A 26,995-nucleotide genomic window follows, 5' to 3' on the forward strand; every position below is an offset into this window, starting at 1 on the left:
GGGGAGGAAGGGGGAAGGAAGGAGATGGGGGAAGGAGGGGGGAAGGAAGGGGGAAGGAAGGTGGAAGGAGGAGATGGAGGGGAAGGGGGAAGGAAGGAGATGGGGGAAGGAGAGGGGGCGGAAGGAAGGGGGAAGGAAGGTGGAAGGAGGAGATGGAGGGGAAGGGGGAAGGAGGGGGGAGGAAGGAGATGGGGGAAGGAGGAGGGGGAAGGGGGAAGGAAGGGGGAAGGAAGGAGATGGGGGAAGGAAGGAGATGGGGGAAGGAGGGAAATGGGGGAAGGAAGGAGATGGGGGAAGGAAGGAGAGGAGGAAGGAAGGAGCGGGGTAAGGAAGGAGAGGGGGGAAGGAAGGAGAGGGGTAAGGAAGGAGAGTGGGGGGAAAGGCAGGACAGGGGGGTAGGAGAGGGGCAGAAGGAGAGGGGAGGGAAGGAAGGAGTGGGGAAAGGAAGGAGAGGGGGGCAGGAGAGGGGGAATAAGGGAGGGGGAAGGAGGGAGGGAAGGAAGCAGAGGGGGGAAGGAGAGGGGGGTAGGAAGGAGTCCAGGGAAGGAAGGAGATGCGGGAAGGGGTGAAGGATGGGGGAAGGAAGGGGGAAGGGAGGAGGGGGGTAGGATGGGGGAAGTAAGGGGGAAGGAAGGAGAGGGGGTGAAGGAGGGGGGAAGGAAGGAGCTGCAGGAAGGAGAGGGGGGAAGGAGGGGGGAGGAAGGACGGGGGAAGGAAAGGGGAAGGAAGGAGATGGGAGGGAAGGAGGGGGGTAAGGAAGGAGAGGGGGCGAGGGAGAGGGGGGAAGGAGAGGTGGGAAGGAAGGGAGAAGGAAGGGGGAAGGAAGGAGAGGGGGAAGGAGGGGGAAAGAAGGGGGAAGGAAGGACGGGAGAAGGAAAGGGGGAAGGAAGGAGATGGGGGAAGGAGATGGAGGGAAGGAGATGGGGGGTAGGAAGGAGATGGGGAGGAAGGAGAGGGTGGAGGAGGGGGAAGGAAGGAGATGGGGAAGGAAGGAGAGGGGTGGAAGAAGAGGGGGAAGAAAGGGGGGAGGAAGGAGATGGGGACGGAGAGGGGGGAAGGAAAGAGGAAGGAAGGAGATGGGGAAGGAGGGGGGAACGAGAGGGGAGGAAGGAAGGGGGAAGGAAGGAGATGTGAAAGGAAACAGATGGGGAAGGGGGAAGGAGAGGGGGAAGTAGAGGGGGAAAGAGAGGGGGAAGGAAGGGCGAACGAAGGAGATTGGGGGAAGGAGAGGGGGGAAGGAAGGGGAAGGAAGGGGGGCCGGAAGGGGGAAGGAAAGAGATGGGGGAAGGAGAGGGGGGGAAGGAAGGGGGAAGGAATGTGGAAGGAGGAGATGGAGTGGAAGGGGGAAGGAAGGAGATGGGGGAAGGAGAGGGGGCGGATGGAAGGGGGAAGGAAGGTGGAAGGAGGAGATGGAGGGGAAGGAGGAGGGGGAAGGGGGAAGGAAGGGGGAAGGAAGGAGATGGGGGAAGGAGAGGGTGGAAGGAAGGGAGAAGGAAGGAGATGGGGAGGAATGGAGAGGGGGGGAAGGAGAGGGGGAAGAAGGGTGGAGGAAGGAGGGAGGGAAGGAAGGAGGGGGGAAGGAGAGAAGGGGAAGAAGGAGACCGGGGAAGGAAGGAGATGGGGGAAGGGGGAAGGATGGGGGAAGGAAGGGGGAAGGAAGGAGGGAGGCAGGTGGGGGGAGGAAGGGGGAATGAAGGAGAGCGGGGGAAGGAGTGGGGAAGGAAGGGGGAAGGAAGGAGAGGGGGGAAGGAGAGGGGGAAGCAGAATGGGGGAAGGAGAGTGGGGGAAGGAGGGGGGAAGGAAGGAGATGGAGTGAAGGAGAGGGGGGAAGGAAGGACGGGGAAGGAAAGGGGGAAGGAAGGAGATGGGAGGGAAGGAGGGTGGGAAGGAGGGGGGAAGAAGGGGGCAGGAAGGGGGAAGGAAGGAGTTGGGGGTAGGAGAGTGGGGGTAGGGGAGTGGGGGAAGGAGAGTGGGGGAAGGACGGGGGAAGGAAGGAGATGGGGTGAAGGAGAGGGGGGAAGGAGAGGGGGGAAGGAAGGGGGAAGGAAGGGGGTGCAAGGAGGGTGGAAGGAAGGACATGGGGAAGGAGAGTGGGAGGAGGGGGAAGGAAGGAGGTGGGGAAGGAATGGAGACGGGTGGAAGGAGAGGGGGGAAGAAAGGGGGAGGAAGGAGATGGGGGAAGGAGAGGGGGAAGGAGAGGGGAGGAAGGGGGGAAGGAAGGAGATGGGGGAAGGAGAGGGGGGAAGAAATGGGGAGGAAGGAGATGGGGGGCCGAGAGGGGTGAAGGAAAGAGGAAGGAAGGAGATCGGGGGAAGGAGAGGGGGAGGAGAGGGGGAAGGAAGGGTGAAGGAAGGAGATGGGGAAGGAGGGGTGGAAGGAGAGGGGAGGAAGGAAGGGGGAAGGAAGGAGATGTGAAAGGAAGGAGATGGGGGAAGAGGGGAAGGAGAGGGGGAGGAGAGGGGGAAAGAGAGGGGGGAAGGAAGTTGGAAGGAAGGAGGTTGGGGAAGGAGAGGGGGGAAGGAAGGGGAAGGAAGGGGGGAAGGAAGGGGGAAGGAAGAAAATGGGGGAAGGAGAGGGGGAAGGAAGGGGGAAGGATGGTGGAAGGAGGAGATGGAGGGGAAGGGGGAAGAAAGGAGATGGGGGGAAGGAGAGGGGGCGGAAGAAGGGGGAAGGAAGGTGGAAGGAAGGAGATGGGGGAAGGAGGAAGGGGAAGGGGGAAGGAAGGTGGAAGGAAGGAGATGGGGAAGGAGAGGGGGTAAGGAAGGGGGAAGGAAGGAGATGGGGAAAGGAAGGAGATGGGGAGAAGGAAGAAGGGGGTGAAGGAGGGGGGAACGCAGGAGATCGGGGAAGGAGAGGGGGGATGGAGGGGGGAAGGAAGGGGGAACGAGAGGAGGTGAAGGAGAGGGGAGGAAGGAAGGGGGAAGGAGAGAGGGAGGAATGAGAGGGGGAAGAAGAGATGGGGAAATGAGAGGGTGGAAGCAAGGGGAAAGGAAGGGGGAGGAAAGAGATGGGGGAAGGAAGGTGATGGGGGAAGGAGGGGTGAAGGGGGAAGGAAGGAGATGGTGGTGAAGGAGAGGGGGGAAGGAGAGGGGGCAGAATGAAGGAGATGGGGAGAAGGGGAGGGGGGAAGGAGAGAGGGGGAGAAGGAAGGAGAGGGGGGGTGTAAGGGAGCCAGGAAGGAGATGGGGTGTAGGAGGGGGGGAAGGAAGGATGGGGGAAGGAAGAACGGGGGGGGAGGAAGGAGGGGAAAGGACGGAGATGGGGGAAGGAGAGGGGAGGAAGGAAGGGGGAAGGAAGGTGATGTGAAAGGAAGGAGGTGGGGAAGGGGGGAAGGAGAGTGGGAAGAAGAGGGGGAAAGAGAGGGGGGAAGGAAGGGGGAAGGAAGGAGATTGGGGGACGGAGAGGGGGAAGGAGAGTGGGGGAAGGAGGGGGGAAGGAACGAGATGGGGTGATGAAGAGGGGGGAAGGAGGGGGGGAAGGAAGGGGGCTGAAGGGGGTGGAAGGACGGGGGAAGGAAGGAGATGGGGGAAGGAGATGGAGGGAAGGAGATGGAGGGTAGGAAGGAGATGGGGAGGAAGGAGAGGGGAGGAGGGGGAAGGAAGGAGATGGGGAAGGAAGGAGAGGGGTGGAAGAAGAGGGGGGAAGAAAGGGGGGAGGAAGGAGATGGGGGCGCAGAGGGGGGAAGGAAAGAGGAAGGAAATGAGAGGGGGAGGAGAAGCGGAAGGAAGGGGGAAGGAAGGAGATGTGAAAGGAAGGAGATGGGGAAGGGGGGAAGGAGAGGGGGAAGGAGAGGGGGAAGGAGAGGAGGAAAGAGGGGTGGAAGGAAGGGGGAAGGAAGGAGATTGGGGGAAGGAGAGGGGGGAAGGAAGGGGAAGGAAGGGGGAGGAAGGGGGAAGGAAGGAGATGGGGGAAGGAGGGGGGAAGGAAGGGGGAAGGAAGGTGGAAGGAGGAGATGGAGGGGAAGGGGGAAGGAAGGAGATGGGGGAAGGAGAGGGGAAGGAAGGGGGAAGGAAGGTGGAAGGAGGAGATGGAGGGGAAGGGGGAAGGAGGGGGGAGGAAGGAGATGGGGAAGGAGGAGGGGGAAGGGGGAAGGAAGGGGGAAGGAAGGAGATGGGGGAAGGAAGGAGATGGGGGAAGGAGGGAAATGGGGGAAGGAAGGAGATGGGGGAAGGAAGGAAAGGGGGAAGGAAGGAAGGGGTAAGGAAGGAGAGGGGGTAAGGAAGGGAGAGGGGGTAAGGAAGGAGAGTGGGGGGAAAGGAAGGAGAATGGGGAAGGAGAGGGTTGGAAGGAAAGGGGGTGAAGGAGAGGGGAGGGAAGGAAGGAGGGGTGAAAAGAAGAAGAGGGGGGAAGGTGAGGGGGAAGAAGGGGGAGGAAGGAGGGAGGGAAGGAAGGAGACGGGGGGAAGGAGAGGGGAGGAGGAAGGAGACGGGGGAAGGAAAGAGATGGGGGGATGGATGTGGGGAAGGAAGGAGGGGGCAGGTGGGGGGAGGAAGGGGGAATGAAGGAGAGGGTGGTAGGATGGGGGAAAGAAGGGGGAAGGAAGGAGAGGGGGGAAGGAGGGGGGAAGGAAGGGGGAAGGAAGGAGATGGGGAAGGAGATTGGGGAAGGAAGGGGGAAGAAAGGAGATGGGGGGAAGGAAGGAGAGGAGGAAGGAAGGAGCGGGGTAAGGAAGGAGAGGGGGGAAGGAAGGAGAGGGGGAAGGAAGGAGAGTGGGGGGAAAGGAAGGACAGGGGGGTAGGAGAGGGGCAGAAGGAGAGGGAAGGGAAGAGGAGTGGGGAAAGGAAGGAGAGGGGGGCAGGAGAGGGGGAATAAGGGAGGGGGAAGGAGGGAGGGAAGGAAGCAGAGGGGGGAAGGAGAGGGGCGTAGGAAGGAGTCCAGGGAAGGAAGGAGATGCGGGAAGGGGTGAAGGATGGGGGAAGGAAGGGGGAAGGGAGGAGGGGGGTAGGATGGGGGAAGTAAGGGGGAAGGAAGGAGAGGGGGTGAAGGAGGGGGGAAGGAAGGAGCTGCAGGAAGGAGAGGGGGGAAGGAGGGGGGAGGAAGGACGGGGGAAGGAAAGGGGAAGGAAGGAGATGGGAGGGAAGGAGGGGGGAAGGAGGGGGGTAAGGAAGGAGAGGGGGCGAGGGATAGGGGGGAAGGAGAGGTGGGAAGGAAGGGAGAAGGAAGGGGGAAGGAAGGAGAGGGGGAAGGAGGGGGAAAGAAGGGGGAAGGAAGGACGGGAGAAGGAAAGGGGGAAGGAAGGAGATGGGGGAAGGAGATGGAGGGAAGGAGATGGGGGGTAGGAAGGAGATGGGGAGGAAGGAGAGGGTGGAGGAGGGGGAAGGAAGGAGATTGGGAAGGAAGGAGAGGGGTGGAAGAAGAGGGGGAAGAAAGGGGGGAGGAAGGAGATGGGGACGGAGAGGGGGGAAGGAAAGAGGAAGGAAGGAGATGGGGAAGGAGAGGGGGAGGAGAGGGGGAAGGAAGAGTGAAGGAAGGAGATGGGGAAGGAGGGGGGAATGAGAGGGGAGGAAGGAAGGGGGAAGGAAGGAGATGTGAAAGGAAACAGATGGGGAAGGGGGAAGGAGAGGGGGAAGTAGAGGGGGAAAGAGAGGGGGAAGGAAGGGCGAACGAAGGAGATTGGGGGAAGGAGAGGGGGAAGGAGAGGGGTAGAAGGGGGGAAGGAAGGGGGAAGGAAGGAGATGGGGGAAGGAGAGGGGGAAGGAGAGGGGAGGAAGGTTGGGAAGGAAGGGGAAGGAAGGAGATGGGGAAGGAGAGGGGGAAGGAGAGGGGAGGAAGGGGGGAAGGAAGGGGGAAGGAAGGAGATGGGGGAAGGAGAGGGGGAAGGAAGGGGGAAGGAAGGAGAGGGGGAGGAGAGGGGGAAGGAAGGGGGAAGGAAGGAGATGGGGGAAGGAGGGGGGAAGGAGAGGGGAGGAAGGAAGGGGGAAGGAAGTAGATGTGAAAGGAAGGAGATGGGGGAGGGGGGACGGAGAGGGGGAAGGAGAAGGGGAAAGAGAGGGGGGGAAGGAAGGGTGAAGGAAGGAGTTTGGGGGAAGGAGGGGGGAAGGAAGGGGAAGGAAGGGGGGAAGGAAGGGGGAAGGAAGGAGATGGGGGAAGGAGAGGGGGGAAGGAAGGGGGAAGGAAGGACGGGGGAAGGAAAGGGGCGAAGGAAGGAGATGGGAGGGAAGGAGGGGGGAAGAAGGGGGCAGGAAGGGGGAAGGAAGGAGGGGTTGTAGGAGAGTGGGGGAAGTAGAGTGGGGGAAGGAGGGGGGAAGGAAGGAGCTGGGGTGAAGGAGAGAGGGGAAGGAGAGGGGGGAAGGAAGGGGGTAGGAAGGGGGTGGAAGGAAGGAGATGGGGGATGGAGATGGAGGGAAGGAGATGGGGGTAGGAAGGAGATGGGGAGGAAGGAGAGGGGGGAGGAGGGGGAAGGAAGGAGATGGGGAAGGAAGGAGAGGGTGGAAGGAGAGGGGGGAAGAAATGGAGAGGAAGGAGCTGGGGGGCAGAGGGGGGGGAAGGAAAGAGGAAGGAAGGAGATGGGGAAGGAGGGTGGAAGGAGAGGGGAGGAAGGAGATGTGAAAGAAAAGGAGATGGGGGAAGGAGGGGTGAAGGGGGAAGGAAGGAGATGGTGGTGAAGGAGAGGGGGGAAGGAGAGGGGGCAGAATGAAGGAGATGGGGAGAAGGGGAGGGGGGAAGGAGAGAAGGGGAGAAGGAAGGAGATGGGGGAAGGCGAGGGGAGGAAAGGAAGGGGGAAGGATGGAGTGGGGAAGGAAGGGGGAAGAAAGGTGGGGAAGGTAGGAGGGGGGGAAAGGAGAGGGGGAAGGAAGGAGAGTGGGGGGAAGGAAGGAGAGGGGGGAAGAGAGGGGGGAAGGAGAGGGAGAAGGAGGGGGGAAGGAAGGGGAAGGAAGGAGATGGGGGAAGGAGGAGGGAAGGGAGGGGGAAGGAAGGAGATGGGGGAAGGGAGGAGATGGGGAAGGAAGGAAATTGGGTGAAGGAAGGAGATAGGGGAAGGAAGAAGAGGGGGAAGGAAGGAGGGGTGTAAGGAAGGAGAGGGGGGAAGGAAGGGAGGGGGGAAGGAAGGAGAGGGGGAGGGAAGGAAGGAGAGGGGGTGAAGGAGAGGGGAGGGAAGGAAGGAGGGGTGAAAAGAAGAAGATGGGTGAAGGAGAGGGGGAAGAATGGGGAGGAAGGAGGGTGGGGGGAAGAAAGGAGGGGGGAAGTAGAGGGGGAAGGAGAGGGGGGAAGGAGGGGGGAAGGAAGGGGGAAGGAAGGAGAGGGGGAAGGAAGGAGATGGGGAAGGGAGGGGGGAAGGAAGGCATGGCGGAAGGAAGGAGATGGGGGAAGGAAGGAGAGGGGGAAGGAAGGAGCGGCGTAAGGAAGGAGAGGGGGGCAGAAAGGAGAGGGGGGAAGGAAGGAGAGTGGGGAGGAAGGAAGGAGGGGGGAAGGTGAGGGGTGGAAGGAAGGAGGGGGGAAAGGAAGGAGAGGGGGCAGGAGAGGGGGAAGAAGGGAGGAGGAAGGAGGGAGGGAAGGAAGGAGATGTGGGAGGGGGGAAGAATGGGGGAAGGAAGGGGGAAGGAAGGAGGGGGGCAGGTGGTGGGGAGGAAGGGGGAATGAAGGAGAGGGCGGTAGGATGGGGGAAGGAAGGGGGAAGGAAGGAGAGGGGTGAAGGAAGGGGGAAGGAAGGGGGAAGGAAGGAGATGCAGGAAGGAGAGGGGGGAAGGAGGGGGGAGGAAGGACGGGGGAAGGAAAGTGGGGGGAAGTAAAGGGGGAGGGAGGAGATGGGAGGGAAGGGGGGGTGGAGGAGGGGGGAAGGAGGGGGGAGGAAGGAGAGGGGGGAAGGAGAGGGGAAGCAGAGTGGGGGAAGGAGAGTGGGGGAAGGAGGGGGGAAGGAAGGGGTAAGGAAGGAGATGCGGGAAGGAGGGGGGAAGGAGGGGGGAGAAAGGACGGGGGAAGGAAAGGGGGGAGGAAGGAGATGGGAGGGAAGGAGGGGGAAGGAGGGGGGAAGGAGGGGGGAAGGAAGGAGAGGGGGAAGGAGAGGGGAAGCAGAGTGGGGGAAGGAGAGTGGGGGAAGGAGGGGGGAAGGAAGGAGATGGAGTGAAGAAGAGGGGGGAAGGAGAGGGGGAAGGAGAGGGGGAAGGAAGGGGGAAGGAAGAGGGAAGGAAGGAGAGGGGGAAGGAGGGGGAAAGAAGGGGGAAGGAAGGACGGGGGAAGGAAGGAGGGAGGAAGGAGATGGGGGGCGGAGATGTGGGAAGGAGAGGGGGAGGAGAGGGGGAAGGAAGGGGGAAGGACGGAGATGGGGGAAGAGGGGGGAAGGAGAGGGGAGGAAGGAAGGGGGAAGGAAGGAGATGTGAAAGGAAGGAGATGGGGAAGGGGGAAAGGAGAGGGGGAAGGAGAGGGGAAGGAAGGGGGGGAGGAAGGGGGAAGGAAGGAGATGGGGGGAAGGAGGGGGGAAGGAAGGGGGAACGAAGGTGGAAGGAGGAGATGGAGGGGAAGGGGGAAGGAAGGAGAATGGGGAAGGAGAAGGGGCGGAAGGAAGGGGGAAGAAAGGTGGAAGGAGGAGATGGAGGGGAAGGGGGAAGGAAGGTGGAAGGAAGGAGATGGGGGAAGGAGGAGGGGGAAGGGGAAGGAAGGGGCAAGGAAGGAGATGGGGGAAGGAGAGGGGGGAAGGAAGGGGGAAGGAAGGGGGAAGGAAGGAGAGGGGGAAGGAAGGGGAAGAAAGGAGATGGGGAAGGAGAGGGGGGAAGGAAGGGGGAAGGAAGGGGTAAGGAAGGAGATTGGGGGAAGGAAGGGGAAGGAAGGGGGGAGGAAGGGGGAAGGAAGTCGATGGGGGGAAGGAGGGGGGAAGGAAGGGGGAAGGAAGGTGGAAGGAGGAGATGGAGGGGAAGGGGGAAGGAAGGAGAATGGGGAAGGAGAGGGGGCGGAAGGAAGGGGGAAGAAAGGTGGAAGGAAGGAGATGGGGAAGGAGGAGGGGGAAGGGGGAAGGAATGGGGAAGGAAGGAGATGGGGGAAGGAGAGGGGGGGAAGGAAGGGGGAAGGAATGGGGAAGGAAGGAGATGGGGAAGGAAGGGGGAAGAAAGGAGATGGGGAAGGGGGTGGGAAGGAAGGGGGAAGGAAGGAGATGGGGGAAGGAAGGTGATGGGGGAAGGAAGGAAATGGGGGAAGGAAGGAGATGGGGGTAGGAAGGAGAGGGGGAAGGAAGGAGGGGGGTAAGGAAGGAGATGAGGGAAGGAAGGGAGGGGGGGAAGGAAGGAGAGTGGGGGGGAAGGAAGGAGAGGGGGGAAGGAGAGGGGAGGGAAGGAAGGAGGTGTGAAAAGAAGAAGAGGGGGGAAGGAGAGGGGGAAAAAGGGCGAGGAAGGAGGGAGGGAAGGAAGGAGTGGGGGGAAGGAGAGGGGAGGAGGAAGGAGACGGAGGAAGGAAAGAGATGGGGGAGGGGGGAAGGATGTGGGGAAGGAAGGGGGAATGAAGGGGGGCAGGTGGGGGGAGGAAGGGGGAATGAAGGAGAGGGGGGTAGGATGGGGTAAGGAAGGGGGAAGGAAGGAGAGGGGTGAAGGAGTGGGGAAGGAAGGGGGAATGAATGAGATGGGGAAAGAGAGGGGGAAGGAAGGAGAGGGGGGAAGGAGTGGGGAAGGAAGGGGGAATGAATGAGATGGGGAAGGAGAGGGGGAAGGAAGGAGATGGGGAAGGAGATTGGGGAAGGAAGTGGGAAGGAAGGAGATGGGGAAAGGAAGGAGAGGGGGAAGGAAGGAGTGGGGTAAGGAAGGAGAGGGGGGAAGGAACGAGAGAGGGGAAGGAAGGAGGGTGGGGGGGAAGGAAGGAGAGGGGGGTAGGAGAGGGGCGGAAGGAGAGGGGGTGAAAGAGAGGGGAGGGAAGGAATGAGTGGGGAAAGGAAAAGGGGGGCAGGAGAGGGGGAAGAAGGGAGGAGGAGGGAGGGAGGGAAGGAAGGAGAGGTGGGGAAGGAGAGGGGGGGTGGAAGGAGTCCAGGGAAGGAAGAAGATGGAGGAAGGGGGGAAGGATGGGGGAAGGAAGGGGGAAGGGAGGAGGAGGGCAGGTGGGGGGTAGGAGGGGGAAGGAAGGAGAGGGGGGAAACAGAGTGGGGGAAGGAGAGTGGGGGAAGGAGGGGGAAGGAAGGGGGAAGGAATGTGCAAGGAGGAGATGGAGGGGAAGGGGGAAGGAAGGAGATGGGGGAAGGAGAGGGGGCGGAAGGAAGGGGGAAGGAAGGTGGAAGGAGGAGATGGAGGGGAAGGAGGAGGGGGAAGGGGGAAGGAAGGGGGAAGGAAGGAGATGGGGAAGGAGAGGGTGGAACGAAGGGAGAAACAAGGAGATGGGGGAGGAAGGAGAGGGGGGGAAGGAGAGGGGGAAGAAGGGTGGAGGAAGGAAGGAGGGCAGGAAGGAGGGGAGAAGGAGAGGTGGGGGAGGAAGGAGACCGGGGAAGGAAGGAGATGGGGGAAGGGGGAAGGATGGGGGAAGGAAGGGGGAAGGAAGGAGGGAGGCAGGTGGGGGGAGGAAGGGGAAATGAAGGATAGCGGGGGAAGGAGTGGGGAAGGAAGGGGGAAGGACGGAGATGGGGGAAGGAGAGGGGGGGAAGGAGGGGGAGGAAGGATGGGGGGGGAAGGTGAGAGGGGAAGCAGTGTGGGGGAAGGAGAGTGGGGGAAGGAGGGGGGAAGGAAGGAGATGGAGTGACGGAGAGGGGAAGCAGAGGGGGGAAGGAAGGGGGAAGGAAGGAGGGGGGGAAGGAGGGGGAAAGAAGGGGGAAGGAAGGAGAGTGGGGGAAGGACAGAGGGGGAAGGAGAGTGGGGGAAGGAGGGGGGAAAGGAAGGGGGAAGGAAGGGGGTGGAAGGAGGGGGGAAGGAAGGAGATGGTGGAAGGAGATGGAGGGAAGGAGATGGGGGTAGGAAGGAGATGGGGAGGAAGGAGAGGGGGAGGAGGGCGAAGGAAAAAGATGGGGAAGGAAGGAGAGGGGTGGAAGTGGGGGGGAAGAAAGGGGGGAAGAAGGAGTTGGGGGCGGAGTGCGGGGAAGGAAAGAGGAAGGAAGGAGATGGGGGAAGGAGAGGGGGAGGAAGGGGGAAGGAAGGAGATTGGGGAAGGAGAGGGGGAAGGAAGGGGGAAGGAAGGACGGGGAAGGAAAGGGGGAAAGGAAGGAGATGGGAGGGAAGGAGGGGGGAAGGAGGGGGGAAGAAGGGGGCAGGAAGGGGGAAGGAAGGAGAGGGGGATAGGAGAGTGGGGGAAGGAGAGTGGGGGAAGGAGGGGGGAAGGAAGGAGATGGGGTGAAGGAGAAAGGGGAAGGAGAGGGGGAAGGAAGGGGGTGGAAGGAGGGGGGAAGGAAGGAGGGGGGAAGGCAGGCGATGGGGGAAGGAGATGGAGGGAAGGAGATGGGGTAGAAAGGAGATGGGGAGGAAGGAGAGGGGGAGGAAGGAGAAGGAAGGAGATGGGGAAGGAAGGAGAGGGGTGGAAGGAGAGGGGGGAAGAAATGGGGGAGGAAAGAGATGGGGGGCAGAGAGGGGAGAAGGAAAGAGGAAGGAAGGAGATGGGGGGAAGGAGAGGGAGGAGGAGAGGGGGAAGGAAGGGTGAAGGAAGGAGATGGGGGAAGGAGGGGGGAAGGAGAGGGGAGGAAGGAAGGGGGAAGGAAGGAGATGTGAAAGGAAGGAGATGGGGAAGGGGGAAGGAGAGGGGGAAGGAGGGGGGAAAGAGAGGGGGGAAGGAAGGGCGAAGGAAGGAGATTGGGGGAAGGAAGGGGAAGGAAGGGGGGAGGAAGGGGAAGGAAGGAGATGGGGGGAAGGAGAGCGTGGGAAGGAAGGGGGAAGGAATGTGGAAAGTGGAGATGGAGGGGAAGGGGGAAGGAAGGAGATGGGGGAAGGAGAGGAGGCGGAAGGAATGGGGAAGGAAGGTGGAAGGAGATGGGGAAGGAGTGGGGGGAAGGAAGGGGCAAGGAGATAGGCGGGAAGGAGTTGGGGGAAGGATGGGGAGAAGGAAGGGGGAAGGAAGGTGGAAGGAGGAAATGGAGGGGAAGGAGGAGATGGAAGGGGGAAGGAAGGGGTAAGGAAGGAGATGGGGGTAGGAGAGGGTGGAACGAAGGGAGAAAGAAGGAGATGGGGGAAGGAGATGGGGAAAGGAAGACGGAAGGATGGAGATGGGGGGAAGGAGAGGGGGGAAGGAAGGTGGAAGGAAGGAGATGTGGGAAAGGAGATTAGGGAAGGAAGGGGGAAGGAAAGAGATGGGGAAGGAAGGAGATGGGGAGAAGGAAGAAGGGGGTGAAGGAGGGGGGAAGGCAGGAGATGGGGGAAGGAGTGGGGGGATGGAGGGGGGAAGGAACGGGGAAGGAAGGAGAGGGAGAAGGAAGGAGATGAGGGAAGGAGGGTGAGTAAGGAAGGGGGAACGTGAGAGGTGGGAAGGAGTGGGGGGAAGGAAGGGCAAAGGCGATAGGCGGGAAGGATTGGGGGGGAAAGAGATAGGGGGAAGTAGAAGTGGGGAAAGAAGGGGGAAGCAGATGAGGGGAAGTGGGGGAGGAAGAAAGGGGGAAGGAATTAGGGGGAAGGGGGAATGAAGGTGGATGGAGAGGGGATGAAGGAAGCGGGATGGAGATGGGGGAAGGAGAGGAGGGGAAGGAGGGGGTAAGGAGATAGTCGGGAAGGGAGGGAAGGAGATGTGGGAAGGAGAGGGGGGAAGGAAGGGGGAAGGATAGGGGGTAAGGAGAAGGGGGAGGAAGGAAGGAGAGGGGGGAAGGAGGGGGAAAGAGATGGGGGAAGGAGATGTGTTGAAGGAGAGGGGGGAAGGAGAGGGGTGAAGGAGAGGGGGAAGGAGAGGGATGGAAGGAGATGGGGGAAGGAGAGAGGGGAAGGATATGGGGGGAAGGAGAGGGGGGAAGGAGAGGGGGGAAGGAAGGGGGAAGGAGATGGGGGAAGGAGAGTGGCGGAAGGAGATGGGGGAAGGAGAGGTGGGAAGGAATGGGGAAGGAGGGGAAGGAAGGGGGCAGGAGGGAGGAAAGAGATGGGGGGAAGGAGAGGTGGGAAGGAGAGGTGGGAAGGAGATGGCGGTAAGGAGAGGGGGAGAGATGGGGGAAGGAGAGTGGGAAGAGATGGGGAAGGAAGGGGGAAGGAGTGGGGGAAGGAGTGGGGGGAAGGAAGGGGCAAGGAGATAGGCGGGAAGGAGTTGGGGGAAGGAGGGGGGAAGGAAGGGGGATGGAAGGTGGAAGGAGGAAATGGAGGGGAAGGAGGAGGGGGAAGGGGGAAGGAAGGGGTAAGGAAGGAGATGGGGAAGGCGAGGGTGGAAGGAAAGGAGAAGGAAGGAGATGGGGGAAGGAGATGGGGAAGGAAGAGGGAAGGATGGAGATGGGGAAGGAAGCAGATGGGGAGAAGGAAGAAGGGGGTGAAGGAGGGGGGGAAGGCAGGAGATGGGGGAAGGAGAGGGGGGATGGAGGGGGGAAGGAACGGGGAAGGAAAGAGAGGGGGAAGGAAGGAGATGGGGGAAGGAGGGGGAGTTAGGAAGGGGGAAGGTGAGAGGTGGGAAGGAGTGGGGGGAAGGAAGGGGGAAGGCGATAGGCGGGAAGGATTGGGGGGGAAGAGATAGGGGGAAGTAGAAGTGGGGAAAGAAGGGGGAAGCAGATGGGGGAAGTAGGGGGGAGGAAGAAAGGGGAAGGAATTAGGGGGAAGGGGGAATGAAGGTGGAAAGAGAGGGGATGAAGGAAGCGGGATGGAGATAGGGGAAGGAGAGGAGGGGAAGGGGGGAAGGAGATAGTCGGGAAGGGGGGGGAAGGAGATGGGGTAAGGAGAGGGGGGAAGGAAGCGGGAAGGATAGGGGGTAAGGAGAAGGGGGAGGAAGGAAGGAGAGGGGGGAAGGAGATGTGTTGAAGGAGAGGGGGGAAGGAGGGGGTGAAGGAGAGGGGGAAGGAGAGGGTTGGAAGGAAGGGGGATGGAGAAGGGGGAAGGATATGGGGGGAAGGAGAGGGGGGAAGGAAGGGGAAGGAGATTGGGAAAGGAGAGTGGGGGAAGGAGATGGGGGAAGGAGAGGGGGAAGGAATGGGGAAGGAGGGGAAGGAAGGGGGAAGGAGGGAGGAAAGAGATGGGGGGAAGGAGAGGTGGGAAGGAGAGGTGAGAAGGAGATGGGGTTTAGGAGAGGGGGGAGAGATGGGTGAAGGAAGGGGGAAGGAGATGGGGAAGGAGTTGGGGAAAGAAGGGGGAAGGAGATAGGGGATAAGGAGAGGGGGTGATGGAAGGAAGGAGAGGGGAAAGGAAGCGGGAAGGAGATTGGGGAAGGGGATGGGGGAAGTAGATAGGGAGGAACGAGAGGGGGAGGGAAGGAGATGGGGGAAGGAGAGGGGAAGGAGAGGGGGTGAAGGAGGGGGGGCGAAGGAGAGGAGGGAAGGAAGGGGGAAGGATACGGGGGGAAGGAGAGTGGGGGAAGGAGTTGGGGAAGGAGAGGGGGGAAGGAATGGGGAAGGAGGGGAAGGAAGGCGGAAGGAGGGGGAAAGGAGATGGGGGGAGGAGAGGGGGATAGAGAGGGGGGAAGTGGGGGGAAAGGAAGAGGGAAGGAGATAGGGGGAATGGAGATGGGGGAAGGAGAGGTGGGAAGGAGTTGGGGATGGAGAGGGGGAGAGGTGGGGGGAGGATTGGGAAGGAGATGGGGGAAGGAGGTGGGGGAAGGAAGGGGGAAAGAGATAGGGGTAAAGGAGTGGGGGAAGGAAGGGGGAAGGAGATAGGTGGGAAGGAGAGGGGGGAAGGAGATAGGAGTGAAGGGGGGGGACAGAAGGGGGAAGGTGATGGGGGAAGGTGGGGGGAAGGAGATAGGCGGGAAGGGGGGAAGGAGATGGGGGAAGGAGAGGGTGGAAGGAAAGGGGGAGGATAGGGGGTAAGGAGAGGGGGAAGGAAGGAAGGAGAGTGGGGGAGGAAGGGGGAAGGAGATGGGGAAGGAGATGGGGGAATGAGAAGGGGGGAAGGATGGGGGAAGGAGAGGGGTAAGTATTCGGGAAGGAGGGGAAGGAAGGGAAAGGAAGGGGGAAGGAGGGGGGAAGGAAATGGGAGAGAAGAGAAATGGAAGGAGAGGTGGGAAGGAGGTGGGGAAAGGAAGGGGGAAGGAGATAGGGGGAAGGAGTTGGGGGAAGGAGATGGGGGTAGGAGATAGGCGGGATAGAGGGAGGGAAGGAGATAGAGGGGAAGAGGGGGGAGGAAGTGGAAGGAGATAGGGGCAAAGGAGAGGGGGGAAGGAAGGGGGAAGGAGATAGGGGTGAAGGAGAGGTGGGAAGGAAGGATGAAGGAATAGGGGTGAAGGAGAGGTGGGGGAAGGAAGGGGGAAGGAGATAGGAGGAAGGAGAGGGTGTTGAAGGAGAGGGGGGAAGGAGATAGGGGAAGGAGATGGGGGGAAGGAGAGGGTGGGAAAGGAGAGGGGGAAGTAGATGGGGGAAGGAGGGGTGGAAGGAAGGGGGAAGGAAATGGGAGGAAGGAGAGGGGGTGGGAAGGAAGGGGATGGGGGAGGAAGGGGGAAGGGGATGGGGGGAAGGGGGAAAGGAAGGAGGAAGGAGATGGGGAAGGAGAGGGGGGTAAGTAAGGGGAAGGAGATAGGGCAAGGAGATGGGGTGGTAAGGAGATAGGGGGAACGAGAGGGGGAGGGAAGGACAAGGGGGAAGGAGAAGGTGGGATAAAAGGGGGAAGGAGTGTGTGTGAAGGAGATAGGGGAAGGAGAGGGGGAAGAAAGGGGAAGGACATAGGAGGGAGGAGAGGGGGGAAGGAGATGGGGGAAGGAGAGGGCGAAGGAAGGAGGAAGGAGAGTGGGAAGGAGAGAGTGGGGAGGAGAGGGGGAGAAGCAGATGGGGGAATGAGAGGGGGGTGGAAGGAAGCGGGAAGGAGAGGGGGAAGGAGATAGTGGGAAAGGAGATGGGGGAAGGAGAGGGGGGAAGGAGATAGGCGGGAACAAGAGGGGCAGGGAAGGAGATGGGGGAAGGAGAGGGGGGAAGGAAGGGGGAAGGAGGGCGGAAGGAGGGGGCGAAGGAAGGGGGAAGGAGAGGGGGGAAGGAGAGTGGGGGAAGGAGATGGTGGTGAAGGAGAGTGGGGGTATTGTGATAGGGGAAGGAGAGGGGGGCAAGGAGATCAGGGGAAGGAGAGTGGGGGGAAGGAAGAGCGAAGGAGATAGGGGGAAGGAGAGCAGGGAAGGAATGGGGAAGGAGAGGGTGGAAGGAGGAGGGCGAAGGAGAGGGGAAGGAGTGGGGAGGGCGGAGATGGGGGGACGGAGATGGGGGAAGGAGATGGGAGGGAAGGTGGGGGGGAAGGAGAGGGGGAAGGAGAGGGGGCAAGCAGAGGGGGTGAAGGAGGGGGAAGGAGATGGGGGAAGGAGAGTGGGGGAAGGAGAGGGGGAAGGAGATAGGGGGAAGGGCGGAAGGAAGGGGGACGGAGATAGGGGGAAGTAGAGGGGGGAAGGAGATGGTGCGGAAGGAGATGGGGGAAAGGAGGGGGGAGGAGATTGGTGGAATGAGGTGGGGGGAAAGAGACGTGGGGTAAGGAGAGGGGGAAAGGAGATCGGGTGGAAGGAGAGTGGGGGAAGGAAGGGGGAAGGAGATGGGGGAAAGCAGAGGGGGGAGGAGAAGGGGGAAGGAGATGGGGGGAGAGGGGGAAGGAGATTAGGGGCTAGGAGAGGGGGCAGGAGAGGGGGGAAGGAGGGGGGGAAGGAGAGGGGGTGAAGGAGAGGGGGAAGGAGAGGGGGTGAAGGAGAAGGGGGAAAGGAGATGGGGGAAATATGGGGGGGGAAGGATGGGGAAGGAGATGGTGCAGGAGGGGAAGAAAGTGAGAAGGAGATGGGGGAAGGAGGGGGAAGGAAGGGGGAAGGAGAAAGTGGGAAAGGAGACGGGGAAGGAAGCGGAAGGAGATAGGGGGGAAGGAGAGGGGGAAGGAGGGGGGAAGAGGATAGGCAGGAAGGGGGAGGAGATATGGGGAAGGAGAGGGGGGACGGAAGGGGGATGGAGACAGGGGGCAAGGAGAGGTGGGAAGGAAGGAAGAAGGTGGGAAAGGAGGGGGGAAGGAGAGGGGGAAGGAGAGGGGGGAAGCAGAGGGGGGAAGGAGGGGGGAAGGAGAGGGGAAGGAGAGTGGGGGGAAAGAGATGGGGAGAAGGAGAGGGTGGAAGGAGAGGGGGCTGAAGGAAGGGGAAGGAGAGGGAGGGAGGAGGGGGAAGGAGATGGTGAGAAGCAGATGGGCGGAAGGAGACAGGGTGCAAGGAAGCAGGAAGGAGAGGGGGGAGGAGATAGTGGGGAAGGAGAGGGGGGAAGGAGAGAGGATGGAAGGAGATAGGGGAAGGAGATGGGGGCGAAGGAGAGTGGGGGAAGGTGATAGGAGGAAATGTGAGGGGGGCAAGGAGATCAGGGGAAGGAGAGTGGGGGGAAGTAAGGGGGAAGGAGAGGGGGAAGGAGGAGGGCGAAGAGGGGGGAAGGAGAGCGGAGGAAGGAGATGGGGGAAGGCGATTGGGGAAGGAGATGGGGGAAGGAGATGGGAGGGAAAGAGGGGGGAGAGGGAGAGGGGAGGAGAGGGGGGTAGCAGACGGGGGAAGGAGGGGGGAAGGAGATGGGGAAGGGCGAAGGAGATGGGGGAAGGAGGGGTGGAAGGAGAGGGGGTAGGAGAGGGGGGAAGGAGATGGGGCGGATTGAGATATGGGGGAAAGGAGATGGGGAGGAGATGGGGAAAGGAGGTGGGGAAAAGAGACGTGGGGTAGGGAGAGGGGGAGAAGGAGATCGTGCAGAAGGAGAGTGGGGGCAAGGAAGGAGGAAGGAGATAGAGGGGAAGGAGAGGGGTGAAGGATGGGGGAAGGAGATGGGGGGCATGAAAGGGGGGAAGGAGAGGGGCGGAGGAGATTGGGAAGGAGAGGGGGAAGGAGATAGGGGGCAGGAGAGGGGGGCAGGAGAGGGGGGAATGAGAGGGGGGCGTAAGCAGAGAGGGCGAAGGAGAGGGGGGAAGAGAGGGGGTGAAGGAGAGGGGCAAAGGAGGTGGGGGGAAAGGGGAGGGTGGGGAAGGAGAGTGGGGCAATGAGAGTGGGGGGTAGGAAGGGCGAAGGAGATCAGGGGAAGGAGAGTTGGGGGGAAGGAAGGGCGAAGGAGATAGGAGGAAGGAGAGCGGGGAAGGAATGAGGAAGGAGAGGGTGGAAGGAGGAGGGCGAAGGAGAGGGGAAGGAGAGGGGGGACGGAGATGGGGAAGGAGATGGGAGGGAGGGTGGGGGTGAAGGAGAGGGGGGAAAGGAGATGGGGGAAATAGAGGAGGGGTAGGATGGGGAAGGAGATGGTGGAGGAGGGGAAGAAAGTGGGAAGGAGATGGGGGAAGGAGGGGGAAGGAAGGGGGAAGGAGAAAGTGGGAAAGGAGACGGGGGAAGGAAGCGGAAGGAGATAGGGGGAAGGAGAGGGGGAAGGAGGGGGGAAGAGGATAGGCCGGAAGGGGGGGAGGAGATGAGGGGAAGGAGAGGGGGGAAGGAAGGAATGAGGTGGGAAAGGAGGGTGGAAGGAGAGGGGGCAGGAGATGGGGGAAGGAGAGTGGGGGGAAGGAGATGGGGAGAAGGAGAGGGGGGAAGGAGAGGGGGCTGAATAAAGGGGGGAGGAGAGGGAGGGAAGGAGCTGGGGGCAAGGAGAGGTGGGAAGGAAGGTGGAAGGAGATGGAGGGAGGAGGGGGAAGGAGATGGTGAGAAGCAGATGGGGGGGAAGGAGACAGGGTGCAAGGAAGCAGGAAGGAGGGGGGAGGAGATAGTGGGGAAGGAGAGGGGGGAAGGAGAGAGGATGGAAGGAGATAGGAGGGAATGAGAGGGGGGCAAGGAGATCAGGGGAAGGAGAGTGGGGGGAAGGAAGGGGGAAGGAGATGGGGGAAGGAGATGGGAGGGAAGGGGGGAGAAGGAGAGGGGAGGAGAGGGGGGAAGCAGACGGGGGGAAGGAGGGGGGAAGGAGATGGGGAAGGGGGAAGGAAGGGGGAAGGAGATGGGGAAGGAGGGGTGGAAGGAGAGGGGGTAGGAGAGGGGGGAAGGAGAGGGTGGGTCAGAGGGGGGAGGAAGGGGGAAGGAAGGAGATGTGGGAAAGGAGAGGGGGAATGAGAGGGGGGAAAGAGGGGCAAGCAGATGGGGGAAGGAGAGGGTGGGAAGGAGAGGGGGTGAAGGAGATGGGGGAAGGAAGGGGGAAGGAGATAGGGTGGAAGGAGGGGTGGGAAGGAGAAATGGGGGAAGGAGATAGATGGGAAGCAGAGGGGGCAAGGAGATGGGGAAGGAGAGGGTGGGAAGGAGTGAGGGGGAAGGAGAGGGGGAAAGAAGATTAGGGGGAAGGAGAGGGGGAAGGGGGGAAGGAAAGGGGGGATGGAGTTGGTGCAAAGGAGAGTGTGGGGAAGTGTTGGGAAGGATGGGTAAGGAGTGGGGAGGAAGGGGGAAGGAAGAAGACGGGGGAAAAGGAGAGGGGGCAAGAAAGGGGGAAGGAGATTAGGGAAGGAGGGGGAAGAAAGGGGCAAGGAGATGGGGGGAAGGATAGGGTGGGGAAGGAGAGGGGGTGGAAGGAGGGGGTGAAGTTGATGGGGGAAGGAGCGGGTGGGGAAGGAGGTTTGGGAAGGAGCGGAGGGAAGGAAGGGGGAAGGAGATGGGAGAAGGAAGGGGGAAGAAGATGGGGGAAGGAGAGGGAGAAGGGGAGGTGAGGGGAGGAGATGGGGAAGGGGGGATGGAAGGGGGAAGGAGGGGGGGAAGGAGATGGGGGAAGGAGAGGGGGTAAGGATATGGGGGGAAGGAGAGGGGGAAAGAGAGTGGGAAGGAGAGTGGGGGGATGGAAGGGGGAAGGAGATAGAGGGGAAGGAGAGGGGGGAAGGAAGGGGAAAGGAGATGAGGGGGAAGGATAGGGGGGAATGAGAGGGGGGAAGGAGATGGGGGGTTAGGAGAGGGTGGGGAAGGAGATGGGAAGGGGGAAGGAAGGGGGAAGGAGCTTGGGTGAAGGAGGGGTAGAAGAGAGGGGGGTAGGAAGGAGGAAGAAGAGGGGGGGAAGGAGAGGGGGGAAGGATATAGGGGAAGGAGGTGGAAGGGAGGGGGAAGGAGAAAGTGGGGAAGGAGAGGGGGGAAGGAAGCAGGAAGGAGATATGGGGAAGTAGAGGGGGAAGGAAGGGGGAAGGAGGGAGGAGAGGGGGGGAAGGAGATGGGGGGAAGGAGGTGAGGGAAGGAGGTGGAAGGGAGGGGGAAGGAGAAAGTGGGGAAGGAGAGGGGGTAAGGAAGCGGGAAGGAGATAGGATGGAAGGAGAGGGGTGGGAGGAGGGGGGAAGGATTTAGGGGAAGGAGATGGGAGGGAAAGGGGGGAGAAGGAGACGGGAGGAGAGGGGGGAAGCAGACAGGGGAAGGAGGGGGGAAGGAGATGGGGAAGGGGGAAGGAAGGGGGAAGGAGATGGGGGAAGGAGGGGTGGAAGGAGAGGGGTTAGGAGAGGGGGGGAGGAGAGGGTGGGGAAGGAGAGGGGAGAAGGAGATGGGGGAAGGAACGGGGAAGGAAATACGGGGGAAGGAGATAGGGGGAAGGAGAGGGGGGCAAGGAGATGGGGGTAGGAGGGGGGAAGGAGAGTAGGGGGAAGGCGTGGGGGAGAAGACAGGGGGAAGGAAAGGGGGGGAAGCAATTGGGGCAAAGGAGAGTGTGGGGAAGTGGTGGGAAGGATGGGTTAGGAGTGGGGAGGAAGTGGGAAGGAAAGAGATAGGGAAAAGAAATGGGAACGAGATGGGGAAGGAGGGGGGGGAGGGGGGGGGGGGGTGGGGAGGGGGGGAGGGGGGGGGGGAGGGTGGGGGGAGGGGAGGGGGGGAGGGGGGGGGGAGGGGGTGAGGGGGGAGGGGGAGGGGGGGGAGGAGAGGGGGGGGAGGGGGTGGGGGGGGAGAGGGGGGGAGGTGGGGGGGGGTGGAGAGGGGGGAGGAGGAGGGGGGGGGAGGTGGGGGGGGAGGGAGGGGGGGAGGAGAGGGGGGGGGAGGTGAGGGGGGGGAGGAGTGGGGGGGGAGGAGGGGGGGGAGGAGAGGGGGAGGAGGGTGGGGAGGGTGGGGGAGGAGGGGGGGAGGGGTGGGGGGAGGAGGGGGGGAGGGGGGGAGGGGAGGGGGGAGGAGGGGGGGAGGGGGGGAGGGGGGGAGGGGGGGGAGGGAGGGGGGAGGAGAGGGGGGAGGGAGGGGGGGGAGTGGGGGGAGGGGGAGGGGGGGGGAGGAGGGTGGGGGGAGGGGAGGAGGGGGGAGGGGGGGGTGGGGAGGGGGTGGGGGGAGGGGGGGGGAGGGGGGGGGGGAGTGGGGGAGGGGGGAGGAGGGGGTGGTGGGAGGGAGGGGGGAGGGAGGGTGGGGAGGGGGGGGGTGGAGGGGGGGGTGGGAGGGGGGGTGGGGAGTGGGGGGAGGGAGGGGGGGGAGGAGGGGGGGGAGGGGGGGGGGAGGGGGGGGGGGGGGGGGGAGGGGGGGGGGGAGGGGGGGGGGGGGGGAGGGGGGGTGGGGGAGGGGGGGGGGGGGGGGGGGGAGGGGGGAGGAAGGAGAGTGGGGGGATGGTGATAGGAGGGAATGAGAGGGGGGCAAGGAGATCAGGGGAAGGAGAGTGGGGGGAAGGAGAGGGGGAAGGAGAGGTAGGAAGGAGATGGGGGAAGGTGATGGGAGGGGAAAGAGGGGGAGAAGGAGGGGGAGGAGAGGGTGGAAGCAGACGCGGGGAAGGAGGGGGGGAAGGAGATGGGGAAGGGAGAGTGGGGGAAGGAGAGGGGGGAAGGAGATGGGGGAAAGACAGGGGGTGGAGGAGAGGGGCGAAGGAGTTGGGGGGAAGGAGAGGGTGGGAAATGCGAGGGGGAAAGGAGAGGGTGGGTCGGAGGGCGGAGGAAGGGGGAAGGAAGGAGATGGGGGAAGGAGAGGGGGGAAGGAAGGCGGAATGAGATGGGGTGAAGGAGAGGGGGGAAGGGGAGGGGGGAAAGAGGGGCAAGGAGATGGGGGAAGGAGAAGGGGGAAGGAGATGGGGGGAAGGAGATGGGGGAAGGGGGGGAAGGAGATTGGGGGAAGGAGGGAGGAGAAGGGGGAAGGAAAGGGGGGGAAGGAGTTGGGGCAAGGGGGTGTGTGGGGAAGTGGTGGGAAGGATGGGTTAGGAGTGGGGAGGAAGGAGGAAGGAAAGAGATGGTGGAAATGGAGAGGGGGCAAGAAAGGGGGAAGGAGATGGGGAAGGAGAGGAGGGAAGGAGAGGGGGGAAGGAGATAGAGGGGAAGGAGATCGGGGGAAGGAGACGGTGGGGAAGGAGTGGGGGAAGGAGATGGGAAAACGAGGGGGGAGAAGGAAGGGGGAAGGAGATGGGGGAAGGAGAGGGTGGGGAAGGAGATCGGGGGAAGGAGCGGAGGGAAGGAGGGGGGAAGGAGATGGGGGAAGGAGGTGGGGAAGAGATGGTGAGAAGCAGATGGGGGGAAGGAGACAGCGTGGAAGGAAGCGGGAAGGAGAGGGGAGGAGATAGTGGGGAAGGAGAGGGGGAAGGAGAGAGGAGGGAAGGAATTGGGGGAAGGAGGGGGGGTGAAGGAAAGGTGAAGAAGATGGGGGGAAGGAGTGGGGGAAGGAAGGGGGAAGGAGAGAGGGGATGGAGATGGGGGCGAAGGAGAGTGGGGGGAAGGTGATAGGAGGGAATGAGAGGGGGGCAAGGAGATCAGGGGAAGGAGAGTGGGGCGAAGGAAGGGGGAAGGAGAGGGGGGAATGAGGAGGGCGAAGAGGGGGGAAGGAGGGGGAGGAAGGAGATGGGGGAAGGAGATGGGGGAAGGACATGGGGGAAAGGAAATGGGAGGGAAAGAGGGGGGAAAAGGAGGGGGGAAGCAGACTGAGGGAAGGAGGGGGAAGGAGATGGGGGAAGGAGATGGGGAAGGGGGAAGGAAGGGGGAAGGAGAGGGGGGTAGGAAGGAGGAAGAAGAGGGGCAAGGAGAGGGGGAAAGAGATGGGGCGGAAGGAGATATGGGGGAAAGGAGAGGGGGGAGGAGATGGGAGAAGGAGACGTGGGGTAAGGAGAAGGGGAGAAGGAGATCGGGTTGAAGGAGAGTGGGGCAAGGAAGGGGGAAGGAGATAGAGGGGAAGGAGCGGGGTGAAGGAAGGGGGAAAGAGTTGGGGGGAAGGAGAGGGGGAAGGAGAGGTGGGGGGAGGAGATGGGGTAAGGGGGGAATGGAAGGTGGAATGGGGGGAAGGAGATAGGGGAAGGAGAGGTGCGGAAGGAGATGGGGGAAGGAGAGGGGGTTGATTGAAAGGGGAAGGAGAGGGGGGTAAGGAAAGGGGGGAAGGAGAGTGGGGGGGAAAGAAGGGGAAGGAGATAGAGGGGAAGGAGAGGGGGAAGGAAGAGGAAAGGAGATGAGGGGGATGGAGAGGGGGGAAGGAGAGGGGTGAAGTAGATAGGGAAAGGAGAGGGGGGAGGAGATTAGGGGGCAGGAGAGGGAGGCAAGGGAGGGGGGAAGGAGAGGGGGGAAGGAGAGGGGGTGAAGGAGAGGTGGGAAAGAGAGGGGGTGAAGGAGAGGGGGAAGGAGGTAGGGGGTAGTAGAGGGTGGGGAAGGAGATGGGGGAAGGAGACGGTGGAAGGAGAGGGTGGGTCGGAGGGGGGAGGAAGGTAGAAGGAGATAGGAGGAACGAGAGGATGTTGAAGGAGAGGGGGAAGGAGATAGGGGAAGGAGATGGGGAAGGAGAGGGTGGGGAAGGAGAGGGGGGCAGGAGATGGGGAAGGAGGGGTGGAAGGAAGTGGGAAGAAGAGGGGGAAGTAGAGGGGTGGGAAGGAAGGGGATGGGGGAGTGAGGGAAAAGGAGATGGGGAAGGGGGAAAAGGAAGGAGGAAGGAGATGGGGAAGGAGAGGGGGGTAAGGAAGGGGGAAGGAGATAAGGCAAGGAGATGGGGGTGACAAGGAGATGGGGGAAGGAGGGGGAGAAGGAAGGGGGAAGTAGAGGGGCTGAAGGAAGGAGGAAGGAGATGGGGGAAGGAGAGTGGGGGAAGGAACGGGGAAGGAGATAGGGGGAAGGAGAGGGGGGAAGGAGATGGGGGAAGGAGAGGGGGAGAAGGAAGGGAGAAGGAGATGGGGGAAGGAGAGCGGGGAAAGGAAGGGGGAAGGAGATGGGGGAAGGAGAGGGGGAAGGAAGTGGGAAGGAGATAGGGGCGAAGCAGAGGTGGGGGAAGGAAGGGGGAAGGAGATAGGGGAAGGAGAGGGGGAGAAGGAAGGGAGAAGGAGATGGGGGAAGGAGAGGGGGGAAAGGAAGGGGGAAGGAGATAAGGGGGAAGGAGAGGGGGAAGGAAGTGGGAAGGAGATAGGGGCGAAGCAGAGGTGGGGAAGGAAGGGGGAAGGCGATATGGGGGAAGGCGTGGGGGGAAGGAAGGTGGAAGGAGATAGGCGGGAAGGAGAGGGGTGTAAGGAGATAGGGGGAAGGAGAGGGGGGAAGGAATGGGGAAGGAGATAGGGGGAACGAGACGGGGGAAGGAAGTAGGAACAAGATAGGCGGGAAAGGGGGAGGAGATGGGGGAAGGAGAGGGGGAAGGAAGGGGGAAGGAGATAAGGGGTAAGGAGAGGGGGTAAGGAAGGAAGAAGAGGGGGGAAGGAAGCGGGAAGGAGATAGGGGAAGGAGATAGGGGGAAGAAGATGGGGGAACGAGAGGGGGAGGGAAGGAGACAGGCAGGAAGGAGATGGGGGAAGGGTGGGGAAGGAACGGGAAGGAGATGGGGGAAGGAGGTGGAAAGGAGGGGGAAGGAGATAGTGGGGAAGGAGAGGAGGGAAGGAAGCGGGAAGGATATAGAATGGAAGGAGAGGGGTGGAAGGAGGGGGCGAAGGAGAGGGGGGAAGGAAGGATGAAGGAAATAGGGGTGAAGGAGAGGTGCGGGAAGGAAGGGGAAGGGGATAAGAGGAAGGAGAGGGTGTTGAAGGAGAGGGGGAAGGAGATAGGGGAAGGAGATGGGGGGAAGGAGGGGGGGGAAGGAAGAGGGAAGGAGAGTGGGATGGAGATAGGGGGGACTAGATGGGGGAAAGAGAGGGGTGGAAGTAAGGGGGAAGGAGATGGGGGTAAGGAGAGGGGGAAAGGAAGGAAGGAGAGGGGGAAGGAAGGGGGAAGGAGATAGGGGGAAGGAGATAGGGGGAACGAGAGGGGGAGGGAAGGACAAGGGGGAAGGAGAAGGTGGGAAGGAAGGGGGAAGGAGAGGGTGGGAAGGAGATAGGGGTAAGGAGAGGGGGGAAGGAAGGGGGAAGGACATAGGAGGGAGGAGAGGGGGAAAGGAGATGGGGGACAGTAGAGGGGGGAAGGAATGGGGATGGAGTTGGGGAGGGGGGAAGGATGGGGGAAGGAGATAGGGGGAAGGAGGTGGAAGGGAGGGGGACATGGGGGTAAGGAGAGGGGGTTGAGGAGATCGGGTGGAAGGAGAGTGGGGGGAAGGAAGGGGAAGGAGATGGGGGTAGCAGAGGGGAGGAAGGAGAAGGGGGGAAGGAGATGGTGAGGAGAGGGGGAAGGAGATTGGGGGTAGGAGAGGGGGGCAGGAGAGGGGGAAGGAGAGGGGGGTAACGTGAGAGGGTGAAGGAGAGGGGAAGGAGAGAGGGTGAAGGAGAGGGTGGCAAGGAGACGGGGAAATAGAGAGGGGAAGGAATGGGAAGGAGATGGGGAGGGGGGAAGAAAGCGGGAAGGAGATGGGGGAAGGAGGGGGAAAGAGAAAGTGGGGAAGGAGACGGGGAAGGAAGCGGGAAGGAGATAGGGGAAGGAGAGGGGGGAAAGGAAGGAGGAAGGAGACGGGGGGGTAAGGAGAGGGGGGAAGGAAGGAAGGAAGGGGGTAACAAGAGGGGGAAGGAGAGGTGGAAGGAGAGTGGGGGAAGGAGATGGGGAGAAGGAGAGAGGGGGAAGGAGAGGGGGCTGAAGGAAGGGAAGGAGAGGGAAGGAGAGGAGGAGGGGGGAAGGAGATGGTGAGAAGCATATGGGGGAAGGAGATTAGGGGCAGGAAAGGGGGGAAGGAGAGGGAGCGAAGGAGAGGGGGGCCTAAGGAGAGGGGGTGAAGGAGAGGGCCTGAAGGAGAGGGGGGAAAGAGAGGGAGTGAAGGAGAGGGGGGGAAGGAGAGGGGGGAAGGAGAGGGTGGATCAGAGGGGGGAGGAAGGGGGAAGGAAGGAGATGGGGGAAAGGAGAGGGGGAATGAGAGGGGGGAAAGAGGGGCAAGCAGATGGGGGAAGGAGAGGGTGGGAAGGAGAGGGGGTGAAGGAGATGGGGGAAGGAAGGGGGAAGGAGATAGGGTGGAAGGAGGGGTGGGAAGGAGAAATGGGGGAAGGAGATAGATGGGAAGCAGAGGGGGCAAGGAGATGGGGAAGGAGAGGGTGGGAAGGAGTGAGGGGGAAGGAGAGGGGGAAAGAAGATTAGGGGGAAGGAGAGGAGGGGGAAGGGGGGAAGGAAAGGGGGGATGGAGTTGGTGCAAAGGAGAATGTGGGGAAGTGTTGGGAAGGATGGGTAAGGAGTGGGGAGGAAGGGGGAAGGAAGAAGACGGGGGAAAAGGAGAGGGGGCAAGAAAAGGGGAAGGAGATTAGGGAAGGAGGGGGAAGAAAGGGACAAGGAGATGGGGGGAAGGAGAGGGTGGGGAAGGAGAGGGGGTGGAAGGAGGGGGTGAAGGAGATGGGGGAAGGAGAGGGTGGGGAAGGAGGTTTGGGAAGGAGCGGAGGAGGGGGGGAGGGGGGGGGAGGGTGGGGGAGGGGGGGGGGGGGGGTTGGGGGGGGGGGGGGGGGGGGTGGGGGGTGGGTGGGGGGGTGGGGGGGTTGGGGGGGGGGGGGGGGGGGGGTGGGGGGGGGGGGGGGGGGAGGGGGGGGGGTGGGGGGGGGGGGGGGGGGTGGGGAGGGGGGGGGGGGGGGGGGGGGGGGGGGGGGGGTGGGGGGTGGGGGGGGGGGGGGGGGTGGGGGGGGGGGGGGGTGGGGGGGGGGGGGGGGTGGGGGGGGGGGGGGGGGGGGGGGGGGGGGGGGGGGGTGGGGGGGGGGGGGGGGGGGGGGGGGGGTGGGGGGGGGTGGGGGGGGGGGGTGGGGGGGGGGGGGGGGGGGGAGGGGGGGTGGGGGGGGGGGGGGTGGGGGGGGGGGGGGGGGGGTGGGGGGGGGAGGGGGGGGGTGGGGGGG

The 26,995-nt window shown here is 62.8% G+C and overlaps 1 protein-coding gene across 1 annotated transcript in view; it reads right to left on the minus strand.

The window, feature by feature from the left end:
* LOC140491220 (alpha-2-antiplasmin-like) overlaps nucleotides 1-26,995 on the minus strand; it is a 56,131-nt gene that overhangs the window by 28,443 nt on the left and 693 nt on the right. The gene's annotated exons all lie outside the window — the stretch shown is intronic.

Source organism: Chiloscyllium punctatum, chromosome 19, assembly GCF_047496795.1.
Source record: "Chiloscyllium punctatum isolate Juve2018m chromosome 19, sChiPun1.3, whole genome shotgun sequence".
NCBI classification, from domain to species: Eukaryota; Metazoa; Chordata; class Chondrichthyes; order Orectolobiformes; family Hemiscylliidae; genus Chiloscyllium; species Chiloscyllium punctatum.